Below are 14,601 nucleotides of genomic sequence, written 5' to 3' on the forward strand. Positions count from 1 at the left end.
GCTGTTTTTGATTTCATCCTCATTGGATGATCTGAGGACATTCGGTATTCCAGTGCTAAAGTGGTTAATCAGCAGAAATCACAAGTTTCTGTTATGCCGTGGTTGTGATTATATTCTGATATTTACCACACAGGAACTGCTTTTTCAAGGAAATTTTTATCCGATCAAACTTACGTTGCCTAAAGTAACAGCCAGTACAACTTGAGGAGTATGTGTGTGAGAGGGTGGGCGTATCGTATTTTTCCGGTGTGAATTCCCCATTCTAATAAAGCTAGGTTCCGCATTTTGTGTTTAGAACAGCGTATAGCTCTGTTCTTGACACATAATACCGACGACTAGTACATACGTGATAATATTAACCGACATTCCTCTGACATACCATCTTCATGGGTAAAGAAATTTAGGAATCTATTCCTCTACTATATGAGACAGAATTACGAAAATCTCCCAGAGAGCGAAGCATTTGAATTCATCTCAGAGTTCTGAGCAACCCAAATACGTATTCTGGACGTATGAGAACAGTTGTGGACAAGGAATGAGACATGGCAAAAGGCATGTTCCTTCCCAGTCGAGTTTCATCGATACATGCGCTAAAACCATATTTATAATAACAGACATAGAAATTCGCATTGGATTCTTCAGTTACGAATCCTTAAGGTGCTACACCTATCTGAAAAATTAATCAATATCAGACACGTTAGTATGTTGAGTATTAATGCACCACGTGGACTCGGGTGTCGGTCTGTTAGAATGTTCGCACAGAGAGGTGAATAGTTAATAAACAGTAGTCAATACATTACCATAATGTAGGTTAATTCTGAATTACCATAATGTAAGTTATGGAAAATAAAATATAATCTGAATGACGGATAAGGATACAAACCAGAAAACTACACTTACACAATTAGGGTAATGGGTAAGATGCAAACTTGGAAATACATACTCGCAATAATAATGCAATTTTGAAAAATACACATACTCTTAACAAGGCTGTTTAGTAAGGATTCAAACTTAGAAACTCACTATAGATGCTCAGTTGGGCTGGAGGGTAAGAGTGCAAACTTGTAACTACAAACAGCTTTCTGTATGGATGCATTTCCACGTGCACTTCTTAAAGTATATAACTGAGTTCTACTGGTTTGCAGCTATGTTAGCATCCAAGATTATGGTTGGGTGGGGTAAGTTTTGTGATGGGTTTTCTTTATATTTATCTACATATATGCCAGTTTTCATACGGTTTTCACAATTTGGATAATTGTGAGTGCTTGTCCTTAAAGCTCTGGTATAGCAATTCGCAAATTTTTAAAACTCTTTTACCCACTTGAGCTCCCCCATTGTTACTACAGTATGCCTGTGGACTTACAACGCTAGAAGCCGGGTTTCAATACCTGTAGTGGATAGAGCACAGACAGCCTATTGAATATTTGTGTGCTTAACTTCAAACAATATCGAGTTGACATAGAAAATAGAAATTAGGCTTAGCGACATACTTTAAAATATACGATGACTTTGAAAGAATATTTTCAGCACGTGTGATATTCATTTCAAATAAGATATTAGTGTGTGTATTAACTGGGGTAGAATATTAAATATGTTTTGCTTATCAAAACAACGCACACGTTGTGTGGGAATTTTATCGCATGTGTAACCAACGTTCTCTGCACTAAAGTATTTGGTAAATTACACAAAGTATATACAGTCGATTAAAAGAACACTATATGTATTTTTCATTCTTCATTAAACTTGACTAGAGTTAGACAATGACTTGTAATGTAGAGCGATGGGTTACGTTGTCTGTCATAAACTCCAGATTAAGTGTACGGAAAACGTTTGTTTGTTTTTTGAATTTCGCACAAAGCTACACAAAGGCTATCTGTGCTAGTTGTCCCTAATTTAGCAGTGTAAGACTAGAGGGAAGGCAGCCAGTCATAACCACCCACCGCAAACTCTTTGGCTACTCGTTTACCAACGAATAGTGCGATTGAATGTAACATTATAAAGCCCCCATGGCTGAAAGGGCGAACATGTTTGGTGTGACCGATATTCAAACCTGCGACCCTAAGATTACGAGTCAAGCGCCCTAAGCCATAGTAATACTTAGCGTACGAAAAATAATAAACCAAATTAAATTATAATACGTAACAAGAATTACAAAACTATAAATCGGGTTTCGATACCCGTGGTTGACAGGACACAGGTAGCCCGTTGTGTAGCTTTGTGTTTAACTTCAAACAAACAAACAATAAGATTATGGCTGCAAATACATTTTCAGTCCAGTCTTTTCAAATTCCATCTGTCCGTTGAGAATTATTTTAAGAAATTATTTTATTTGCTAACACACACACACAAGCCTCTCATTAATATACGTGTTTCTTTAATCCATCAGCAAAACGGTGACAAGGGGTGCTTTTTGTTTAAATGCTCACCACGTTGTTAAACATCTTTACTCAAGTTATTTCTGCCAATCATTGTCGAGGCGCATTCATACGAATCGACGTGTGGCGACGCACGTGCTCGGCATCATCCCTATAGTTGACTAAACAGCAGCCTCATGCTCTGGTAATCACGTGCCTCAAGGTCGAGCAACGTTCCCCTTATTTTTAAGTTCCATCTCCAACTCTTGCATTGGTTGACCCCAGTCTTGTTTCGTCACTTTCTAGTTTACCATCTGTTGTATGGTAGTTTGCTTTTTTTCTCACCCGATTATTTAAGCCTAATATTACCAGGTACTTTCAGATAATGCTTGACCCGTGATCAGAATCTACAAATAATTACACACTCTCTCAGGATTGATTCGAAATTAACTGAAAAAAATTTGATAACTTAAATATTCAAATTATGATTCTGCTGGAAATGAATATGCTCGACATGCACGTGTTTTGACACATGAAAGTTGCTAAAACTTGCTTCAATCCCACGATGGTATCTCGCATACCGGTATTTCAAATGAGTCAACATTTAAAACAACTGACTACCAATTGCATACTTCATTTAGTACTCGTGTTTGCTGTACAGAAATCAACAATATCTGTGTCAGTAAACATCTACAATTTAGGGTGCGTCAAAAAACAAAAAGTTGTGACACTCAGTCGCTCGCTTATAATTTGATTCCATTCATTGAAAAAAATATGCTAGCGTAAAAATCAATCCAATACATTAATATTTAGGGGTTGCGCAATGCGCACAAAATAACAACGTGCTTCCGGAACCAAACGAAAAGTTGGCATTAGTGAAAGACTAGCTTCGGCTTTAGACAGAACCCAGATCAGTGACCGAAAAGCCGCGCAAATTTTGCTTCCTTTTGCAGCTCATATTGGACATAATATCGAGGATCTTGCCATTAGCCCAAGTTCCATAAGGAGGAAACGAATTACTAACCGTACTCTTCTAGCAGCTGAATTGAAGGAGAGTTTTTCTCCAAACGTTCCTTTGACATTACATTGGGATGGTAAGCTGATGCCTGACTTGGTTGGCAGAGAGAAGATCGAACGTTTGGCAATTTTAGTTTCAGGTGAAGGTATAGAGAAGATTCTTTCAGTGCCCAAGATTGATAGTGGGGATGCAAATTCAGTAGCTTCTGAGATCGGATCAGTTTTAGTAGAATGGAATGTAAAAGACAGAATTAAATCGCTTTGCTTTGACACCACGGCGACCAATACAGGATCCAAATCTGGCGTCTGTCTGAGGATTGAAATGTTACTTGAACATCTTGCACCTTGCCTGTCGACATCACATTTTGGAGATTCTTCTGAGCGCTGTATTCTCTACTCTCGTGATAGAGACATCAAAAAGTCCAGATATTACTTTGTTTTTAAACTTTAGAGATTGTTGGCCTAAAATTAATAAAACTAAGTACGTAACAGCAGTAGAAGTAATGCCACTCCGAATACAGCCTTAGAAGGACGATATTATTCAATTTTGTCAGAATCTCCTTCAATCTCATCAACCACGGAACGATTATAAAGAGCTCTTGGAATTAGCTGTCATTTTTCTTGGATCTCTTCCACACGGACGTTCTTCTGTTTCTTTCCGTACTTCTGGTGCTGTACATCGTGCACGATGGATGGCTCGAGCAATATATCCTCTAAAAATTTGGATGTTCCAAGAGGAGTTTGGTAGACTGCAACCACGGCCTGCTTCATCTCGTGTTTCATGTGACGCACATTTCTGCAGCAAACTTGGCGATTTATGTGTCTTTATAACTAAACATTACTTGCTCTCATGGTTTACAGCTAAGGATGCTTCCGTGGCAGCTCGAAGGGACCTTACACTACTCAAGGAACTTGCATTGCATGAAAATCATATGATTAAGGAAGTTGGTACAAAGGCAATAAATCGGCATTTGTGGTATTTATCTGAGGCTGCAGTTGGGCTTGCGCTCTTTGATGACGGTGTAACGAATAGCGACAAACTCAAGATGGTCTCAAATATGAATACCGTGAAAGGATCTCCTAGGCCAACTCCACGTTTAACAGTTGATGCTGCAAGCAATGCTGTTTCCAGAAAACTTCCAGATTTTTTTTACCTCGGCAACGAAGAAAATTTTCTATCATCTGGATATTAGTAGCGCAATTTTATCATTACCACCGAAAGAGTGGAGCGCCTCCGAAGAGTACAAACAAGGAAAGGACAGAGTAAAGAAACTTTTTGTGACAAATGACGCAGCTGAAAGAGAAGTAGCTTTAATTCAACAGTTTACGACAAAGGGCCGCACCAAGAACGAAGATCAATTTCAGTATATGATTCAGGTGGCAGAAGAACATCGGCGAACATAATGCGAAGGGGGCAGGCAAGATAAAACTTCAATGAAATAAATTTTTCTTTCATGTTTTTATGTTTTTGCTAATTGTATAATCAATAAATATTAAATAATTTCTTTAAATAATTTAATTACCAGTAACAATGTAATGTAGAGTAAATTTAAGGAAAATAGTGAACTTTGCGAGGGATGCGCGACCCCTAAATACTTCGCGATTGAAATGAAACTTTGTCTATGTTCTTTCCTCATGCAGTGGCACAACTGAGCAAAAAAAATTGGGACATTTTAATTTTTATCCTTTATCCGCTGACGCACCATAATCTACATTCTACTAAACAAAAATACATCCATACAAAAAAAGTACATTTCACAAGCCTCAACTTACTTATTTCCTGACGCTTAAAGAGATGCAGCTACTAAAGTTCGAATCGCAGAGATCTGTAGTTTTAAGTTTATTGTATCCTGGCTCGGCATGGCCAGGTGGTTAAGGCACTCGACTCGTAATCCGAAGGTCGCTGATTCGAGTCCCGGTCACACCAAACATGCTCGCCCTTTCAGCCGTGGGGTCGTTATAATGTGACGGTCAACCCCACTATTCGTTAGTAAAAGAGTAGCCCAAGAATTGGCGGTGGGTAGTGATGACTAGATGCCTTCCCTCTAGTCTTACACTGCTAAATTAGAGACGGCTAACGTAGATAGCCCTCGTGTAACTTTGCGTGAAATTTAAAACAAACCAATTATTGTATCCTTGTGTATATCAGCAAACGTAATAGCTTGCAAACGGTTATTATGTCTGTACAGTGTTAATAGATTCAAATGTGTTATCATATTTTAACGTCCTCAAGAGGTTTAGACGTATTAGCACGTTTGTAAAGCCTTAATAGGTGCAACATGATACTGTTTTTTTTTTAGTCTTTATACGTGTATACATATTTTATTTATGACCTTAAGAGTTTCAGTATGTATTATTGTATATTTACAGCCTCAATGGGTTCGTATGTGTTATTTGAATTTGCACAGCTTAAATAGGTTCTGATGTATTGTAACATTAAAGGTTAAAGAATAATCATTTCGGTTTTGGTTTTGCATTAAGTATTTTGTTTATTTGTTTCAAATATTCGTGTCAAGATACACAAGGGCTAGCCATTCTTAGCTTTGAACTGGCAGACAGGAGGAAAGGCAGCTGGTCAACAGCAACCACTTCTAATTCTTGGGCTTCTATTCCCTGACCAAATAGTGGAATTTGACCGTTACTCTTATAACTCATTCACGACTCGAAAGTGCGATGCGCGATTTGGCTGTAGCGGGAAAAGAGCTGGAATTTTTAACAATGTCAACTGTGTATGATTTTGTAATTTCATATTTGTTATAAAAATAACAGTTTAAATAAACGGGGTGAAATATGAAATCAGCTGTTCGCTGAACGAAACTGTCTTTGATAGTTCACTCACCGTTTTCTACAGTTATTTGATTTGCATAAGAGAGTTTACACATTTTTGTAAAACCTAATGTGACTTTGTTCCGTACTCTTTTTATACACAAAATATTTTTTCAAACTTTCCCTGAGTTTCATTCTAGACAACAGTAGTATAATAGTGAAAAACTGGTTACTTATTGTAATAGTTATTTCCACGAAATAAATGTCGTTAAATATCATCATATAAGAAATATCATACATTTTATTTATAACGCGAGAAAAATACATTATAAGTTTTACATAAGTAAGAATAACGATTTACAACGGTAAAATTCAAGGTTCCAAATACATGGTGGGGAAACCATAGATCGCCCATTTTCCAGCTTTGTTTTTAATAACAAACAAACGCCCTCGTGTACACACAGTGATGGTGTTTTCAAGAAGCTAGTCGGAGCGAGCACTACTTACCCAAGTCGTTTTTTTTCATAGTGGTACAGCGGTGGGGTAGAGCACAGATCGCCTCTTGTATAACTTTGTGCTTAATTCCAAAACAAACAAACAATAATCTGATAATCTAGCTCGTCAACAGTACCGACCCTGATAGAATCTGGTCGTAACTCTTATAATACACTCTAACATGTGGGTTGTGATTGTGTTTATTTGGTGTTGGCGGGAGTGAGATAGGCTTGCTTGAGGAAGGGGGGAGTATTAAGATTCCTCCATTAAATGTTTGAAATACATAAATGAAATTTAGTATTAGTTGATAGACTTTATTTATTTATAAATACATTTAAGTTCATACATAACAAAAATAACTCTTGGTGTTCTCTCCACACCATAAGCTTTTCATCGTCTTTAAAACAACCAAACTTAATGTCATGAAGAATGTCCTCTCTCTCTTACCACCTTTGTCTATTAACAGCTTAAACTGTAATTAGTAGTAAATTAGATGTTATATAATGTAAGTTACTTATAGTTGAATTGGGGTTTGTGTAGTTTATGACATAGTGCTGAAAATTCAGAATTACTCAGCTATATAAACGGCTGTGATATCTCTTTTAACTGAGTGATGCATTTTGTTACTAGCATAACACGTGAGAGAATACTGCTAGCGATGAATAGTCATTTTCGAGTCTTCAAAAACATAGTACATTATTACAACGTGAAACGGCTTAATTAATTATTATTTTTCAACTTTTTGAATATTTACGTCATAGCGGTACAAGAGTAAATCTTTTCTTTACATGTACGGGACACATCTTTCTCAATAAGCCTCACTTGCTGCCTGAGTTACTGATTTTTTGATATGTAAATCAATAAATATTCAGCCTGTATCGACCTACTAAGATCTCCTGTTACTTACTATTAAGGACAGTCTTTAAACCTGGCGTTCCCGGTTCTTCATGGCTCCGACCAGTAATCATGGTTACACCTTTGATAAGGTAATAATGTATATGAAAAGATTCAGATTTTAGTTTTATTGGTTTTTTTGTCTGCAGAAAACATTCTTCATGTGACGTCATCTCATGAAAATTCTCTCCAAGTGATGAGCGTCCATGACCATACCCGCGGAGTTAACATCCATGCGTTTCGATAACTTCTTGCGCTGTTCTGGTATCTTGGCTTGTACTTACAAATGCTTAATCAGCACCGGTGTGTGTCTTACACTAACATATGTTAGTGTCTTACAAAACACTAATATATATTTAATGAGCAGTTACACTTGGCCTGATCTGGCCTGGCGAGGTGAGTTAAAACATTCGACTCGTAACCTGAGGGTCGCGGGCTCGAATCCCTGTCACGCCAAACATGATCGCTCTTTCAGCCGTGAGGGCGTTATAATGTGACTGTCAATCCCACTATTCCTTGGTAAAAGAGTAGCTCCAGAACGAACGAACGAACAAACATCTCTTTAACCAGTGCTTATGTCTTGCACTATGTTAATATCGGTTTCATTAGCTTCTAACTTATGTACAAACATCTGTTTAATAAGCATCCGTTCCTTGCACTAACTGTTTTATCAGCGCCTAAAGTTTCTATATTTTCTCATTTCAACAATTTTTTTATCTTAGAAAGAAAAAAATGTTTGTTTTTATATTTAACGTAAAGCTCAGAATGAAGGGGCCAGTTTGATGTTATTTTATTTTAGGCATTTTTACTTTAAGAAGGCAAACACTGGGACAGGTAAGTGCATAGTCTGCCGGCTGAGCGTAGCCCAGTGGTTAGTGTGTCACACAGCATCTCTGAGATCCGAAGTTCACATCTTTTACCCCAAGTTCGGACCGTGAGTGCGTTATGTAAGAAATGGTCAAAATCTGTTATCAAGTTAGACAAGAGTAGCTCAAGAGTTGGCGAAGGGTGCTTTTACTCTCAGTCTTTCCTATAGTTTAGCATTTAAGAATTGGTTTGAAGGTCTATCGATGACATCTATTTAGTAAAGTGACCGGAAGGGTTAACGAAGAAATATTGTAATCTTTCATTAGTTTGATTTTGTAGTTCATGATATATCGTGTATAAAAAAAGTAAGCAAGTTCATAGACCATCTGCAAAGTATTTCTTTTAGATGGCTGAAATTCCAAAAACATTTCTATAGTTGAATGTAGCAGAAAGAGTTACTGTAATACAATTCGTACAGTGTTCAAACGTTTGAAAATAAAAACGCAATTTACAATTCAAGCTAAAATACAAGGACATAATGGAAAAAGAACCAGTAAGTAAATATATCTATTGGTAAGTAATATTTCTAGTAACTGAGTACTGATATCAGGAGTTTGGAAGAAAAACAACTCCAGGCTATTTATTTATTTTTTTCTTCAGGTAAATTTAAAACAAATTTGATTACATGTTTTAAATAAACGATCTTGAAGTTAGAGTTAGTTTTAAATGTACTGGGCATTAAGCCTGTGTACTTTGATACTTTATTACTTGAAACATGTGGCTAGATTTTGATAGGTTTGATTTAGTGGTGCATGGTTCGTAGAACCAGTGAAGTTTTGCCTCGTGTAAGAACATGTCAGTTTACTCAAAATATACATGCGTCAAAGCAAAGTTCTGAGAAACGGGTTCACCAAAATGAGAGTGCCACAGCTTAGAATGCCCAATTAATCTGATCGTAAACCATGACCAAGACATCAGTCGTGGATACAAAGTCAACGGCCAAGGTTGCTCAGTTTTAATCCAATCTCCTCTTTCAACACTTGAAAATTTACTTATAGGTGATGTCCCTGATGATTTTAAAACAAAAATTAAGTTGTATAAATCGGTTAAGACATTTCGAAATTATGATCAGTTCATTATTTTTAGACACTTTAGAGCAATCTTTATTATAGTTAGGGTTAGTGTAATGAAACTCAATAGACATTTAAATGTAATTCGTTCGTTAAGATTGTCACGTATTTTTTTAGATTAAGTGCATTGCAGTTATCACGTTAAATTTACCAAACAATAAGTATAAAAACCTAACATTTTGGCACTATTCGTTTAACACAACAATATTTGAGTGATGGATAAAACACCTATCGGCTTTTGAACCAAGTTCAATATAATTTTCTTGCAAAATTGTTCCCATTGAAACTTTGAAAATTGAACTACACATACGTTTTCAACATTTAGTTTGCTGGCAAAAGGCACTAAATTCAGGGATCTGGGTAAGTTATAGAAGAAGTTACGTTTTCGATGTAGAAGTTTGAAAATAAAGGTATTTCAGTGAAGTACTCGATTCAAAAACAAAAAAGTTGATCTGTTAACTTTAATGAATAGCAACATACTTCTAATTAGTAGTTGACCACAAAGATGAAGAGTTCAGAGGTTAATAAAACTGCGTCCTTATTGTACAAAATAGTGAAAAAATTCATGTTAGCGTAAACATAAAACAGATATTGCACCTTACAGAGACAGGTAAGCTTCGTTGAGCTTCCCTTATCGACAGTTTGGTTTGGTTTATTTTGAATTTCGCGCAGAGCTACACGAGGGCTATCGGCGCTAGCCGTCCCTAATTTAGCCATTTAAGACTAGAGGGAAGCCAACTCTTGGGCTGCTCTTTTACAAACAAATAGTGGGATTGACTGTAATATCATAACACCTCACAGCTGAAAGGGTGAGCATGTTTGGTGTGACAGAGATTCGAACCCGCGACCCTCGGATTACGAGTCAAGTGCCTTAACCACCTGGCCATGCCGGCCCTTCATCGTCAGAACACGGTAAAAGTGCGAGGGAAACGGCTTTAGAGAGATGAGAAAACAGATCTTGTGTCCCGCAACATGTGCGGTTACTATCGTATTTTACCTGAGCTTTTGGATGGAGGGTATTGGCATTACTTTCTCATAACCTGGAAACTACGAATTTTACAACTCTATTCAAAGTTAAAAAAAGAGAGAGTTCTGGAAAACGTTCTTTGGGAATCAAATGTGTCTTCCCGACTCGCAGACTGGGTGTTAGTAAGGATAAATGTGTCTTCCCGACTCGCAGACTGGGTGTTAGTAAGGATAAATGTGTCTTCCCGACTCGCAGACTGGGTGTTAGTAAGGATAAATGTTTTTATGAATAACTATGGCTCATAACTAAACATTTTAAGTTTCTACTGGGTTGAGCAGGCCTATTGGTTAGTGTGCTAGGCTGCAAACTGATAGATCCAAGATTCGCCCCACGACTTCCCTGTAAATGTGTGTGTGTTTTCTTATAGCAAAGCCACATCGGGTTATCTGCTGCGTCCACCGAGGGGTATCAAATTCCCTGTAAATGCTACACAGTTTTAGCTGTGAGTGAATTGTAAGAGTGCCAGTAAAACAAGTTATTCGCTTTCAGGGGCAGAAAAAAAAGCATCTAGCGGGTGCCTACTGACTGGCTGTCTACTTTATGGTCAATTGGTCAAACTTAAAGATGGCTGTCCCTGAGCCTTATGGACATCTATCTTGCTACATTATATTAAATGCTTTAAATATTTATTGTTTTGAATCGTGTGTACGGGAGCAACCATAGGTTCATATGGGAACATTAATTCAAAGCCGTTAAAAAAAACCCACACATTTTCAACATAAAAACTCATTGTAGGCATAAGCGACAACTACGAATGAAGAAACTATTTGTGTCAAATGAAGTAAATGAAACAGATAGTTCAGGTACACTAAGTAATCAAGAGCCTAGTTTGGTTTGTTTTGAATTTCGCGCAAAACCACACGAGAGCTATCTGCGATAGCCGTCCCTAATTTAGCAGTTTAAGACTATAGGGAAGGCAGCTAGTCATCGCCACCCATCAACAACTCTTGGGCTACTCTTTTATCAAAACAAATAGTTGGATTGACTGCTATGTTATAACGCCTCAACGGCTGAGAGGGTGAGCATGTTTGGTGTGACAGGGATTCGAACCCGCGACCCTCGGATAACGAGTCGAGTGCTGTAATCACCTGGCCATGTCGAGCCTTAAGATTTGGAAAAGCTGTATGTATCATATTAATATATGCACGACGTTATAAGAAAGATGAAGTTATTGAATGATTAGGTTCAATACTTTTTATTTGTTTGTTTTTTAATTTCGCTCAAAACTACACGAGGGGTGTCTGTGCTAGCCGTGCCTAATTTAGCAGTGTAAGACTAGAGAGAAGGCAGCTAGTCATAACCACCCACCGCCAACTCTTGGGCTACTCTTTTACCAACGAATAGTGGGATTTACCGTAACATATAACGCCCCCACGGCTGAAAGGGCGAACATGTTTGGTTTGGTGGGGCTTCGAACCCGCGACCCTCAGCTTTCGAGTCGAGTGCCTCAACCACCTGGCCATGCCGGGCCGAGTAACCCAGAAGTTGAAAAATTTTCGAAACTACGTGTGTTTCAGAATTGACACAGAATGTGAACAAATAAAACGGAGTAGCAAAACGAAAGTAGATTACACTATGCAACAAAGTGTTTACTTTTTATTGTTTCTGGATAGAAAGTGTTATTTCCCAGCTGCTTATGCCTAAAGTAAGTGGAAAAGACCAACTTTTTCTGAATCACGAAAAATTTAATATCGTTAGCTGGCCATTCTAGCAACAGAGGGTACAACATACCATGTCGTTGTTTATTATCCATACCCAATTATAGAAAGTGATTAAGGAATTATTTTCGACTACTATTACTTATTTATTTCTTTTGTTTATTTGCATTGTTTATAAGCTCATAATTATAAGACGCCAGTTTTGTTGTTTATTTTTTAGTCTTGTTCTATTACATCAAACGTCATATTTTTGCAAACTGATTTTTTTGGAGGGGGATCGTTTTTTTTTAGGTTTTGTTTAAAAGTTAAATTATATTGATTCACCGAAATATTGCAAGGTTGAAACCCAGTGAAACATTTTATTGGTTAAAATGTAATAGAAAAAAACCACACAGAATAGAACTTCTATCACAGTGCCTCTCCCCTTTCTGCCGTATTGCACTTTACAAGACTGTTTGTATCTAGTTAATCAAAAGCTACACAGTGGACCATCTACGGTCTACCCTGCCCACTTCGGGTATCGAAGCCCATTTCTAGCATTGTAAACCTTTAGAAACTATCATCAGAAGAGAGTGTTCAACTTAAAAGTCAATAATAAATAAACAGACTCTCATTGTCTGTTTGTGTTTGAATTTCGCACAAAGCTACACGAGGATCATCTGCGCTAGCCCTCCCTGATTTAACAGTGTAAGATTAGAGGGAAAGGCAGCTAGTCATCACCACCCATTGCTAATTTTTGGTCTACTCTTTTACCAACGAATAGTGGGATTGACTGTAACATTTTAACGCCCCTACGGCTGAAAGCGCGAGCACGTTTGGTGGGACAGGAATTCGAACCCCCAACTCTTAGACTACGAGTTGAACGCTCTAACCACCTGGCCATGTGATTGCCACTGTCTCTTTTGCTCTACCGTTAATAGTTGGATAAAGAATTTTTAGTACTGATAATATAAAATCAGTGTCTCGTATTATTCCTATTTTTTCATGTAAAAGAATTTGAGAAACAGTTGATTCAACAATTTATTTTCTTGCAGTTCTTAAATTCATATTTAAAATGACTAAACGATATTCGGAATTTTGATATGTCTTACTAAAACATTACGCTCCCCCATTTTTGTTTTTAAAAATAATATAGCCATAAAACTCCTTAGTAAATAATTCATAAAGTCTATGCTACAACATTTGGCAAATCATGGACTTGTAAGATTAGATGCTCTGGTTTACCGATTTAATTACCTGCACGTAATTAAAGAGTGTTAACACTAGAGTTTGTTTTTGAATATCGCGCAGACCTACACGTGGGCTATCTGCGTTAACCCTTTCTAAGTTAACAGTGTAAGACTAGAGGGAAGACAGCTAGTTACCACCACCCATCGCCGACTCTTGGGTTACTCTTTAATCAACGAATAGTGGGATTGATCGTAACTTTATAACGCCATCACGGCTGAAAGAGCGAGCATGTTTGATTTCACGGAAATTCGAACCCGCGACCCTCGGATTACGAGTCGAGTAACATTAGAGATTTGCTCGTCAAAAGAAAGGCACAACCTTTTTATCAAGGTGTAATTATTAAATGTTTTCTGAACAGGTTCTGTGTATTAACATGTTGTTATTTACAATCAAAACTTATCTTTACCATTGTCAGCAGATCCCAGCGACTTTAGCGATATATGTATACAAACCACAATCTTCCATAGCCAGATGCAAAAAATACGCGCTCCGTATTTAAAGTCCATGGGTGCGCAGCAAGAATAAAGGTCAAATTCCAGTAATTGCCTACAAATAACTAGACCAACAGTCGATGGCGTATACCGTTTACTAGCTACCTTCATAGGCCTGGCATGGCCAAGTGTGTTAAGGCGTTCGACTCATAATCCGAGGGTCGCGGGTTCGAATCCCGGTCGCACCAAACATGCTCGCCCTTTCAGCCGTGGGGGCGTTATAATGTGACGATCAATCCCATTATTCGTTGGTAAAAGAGTAGCCCAAGAGTTGGCGGTGGGTGGTGATGACTAGCTGTCTTTCTTCTAGTCTTACACTGCTAAATTAGGGACGGCTAGCGCATATAGCCCTCGAGGAGCTTTGCGCGAAATTCAAAACACAAACAAGCATACAAGCTACCTTCATTTAAGTCTAATAGTCCAAGATTAGGCACAGCTAAACGCAGATAGCTCTTCGTTTAGCTTTCCTAGAAATTTCACAACAATCAACTAGCCAAAACTCCTTTAAAAGCTGGCAAACTTCCGTGAAAAATCCGAGTTAAAAAAAGATAATTTTTTCTTCGTAAAGGAGATTGCCGTAAACTATTTAGTATTGGAGGATTATAGGGTTTCATGCAGTAAAGTGTAGTTAAGGTGTGAACATAGTTCTTAATAAGGGAAGAAGATAGGGACATAATGATACTAGTCGCTGCAGTGGTGAGGGGTCGGTTAGGAGCCATGGGCTTGTTTCCT

Source organism: Tachypleus tridentatus, chromosome 12, assembly GCF_004210375.1.
Source record: "Tachypleus tridentatus isolate NWPU-2018 chromosome 12, ASM421037v1, whole genome shotgun sequence".
Lineage (NCBI taxonomy): Eukaryota > Metazoa > Arthropoda > Merostomata > Xiphosura > Limulidae > Tachypleus > Tachypleus tridentatus.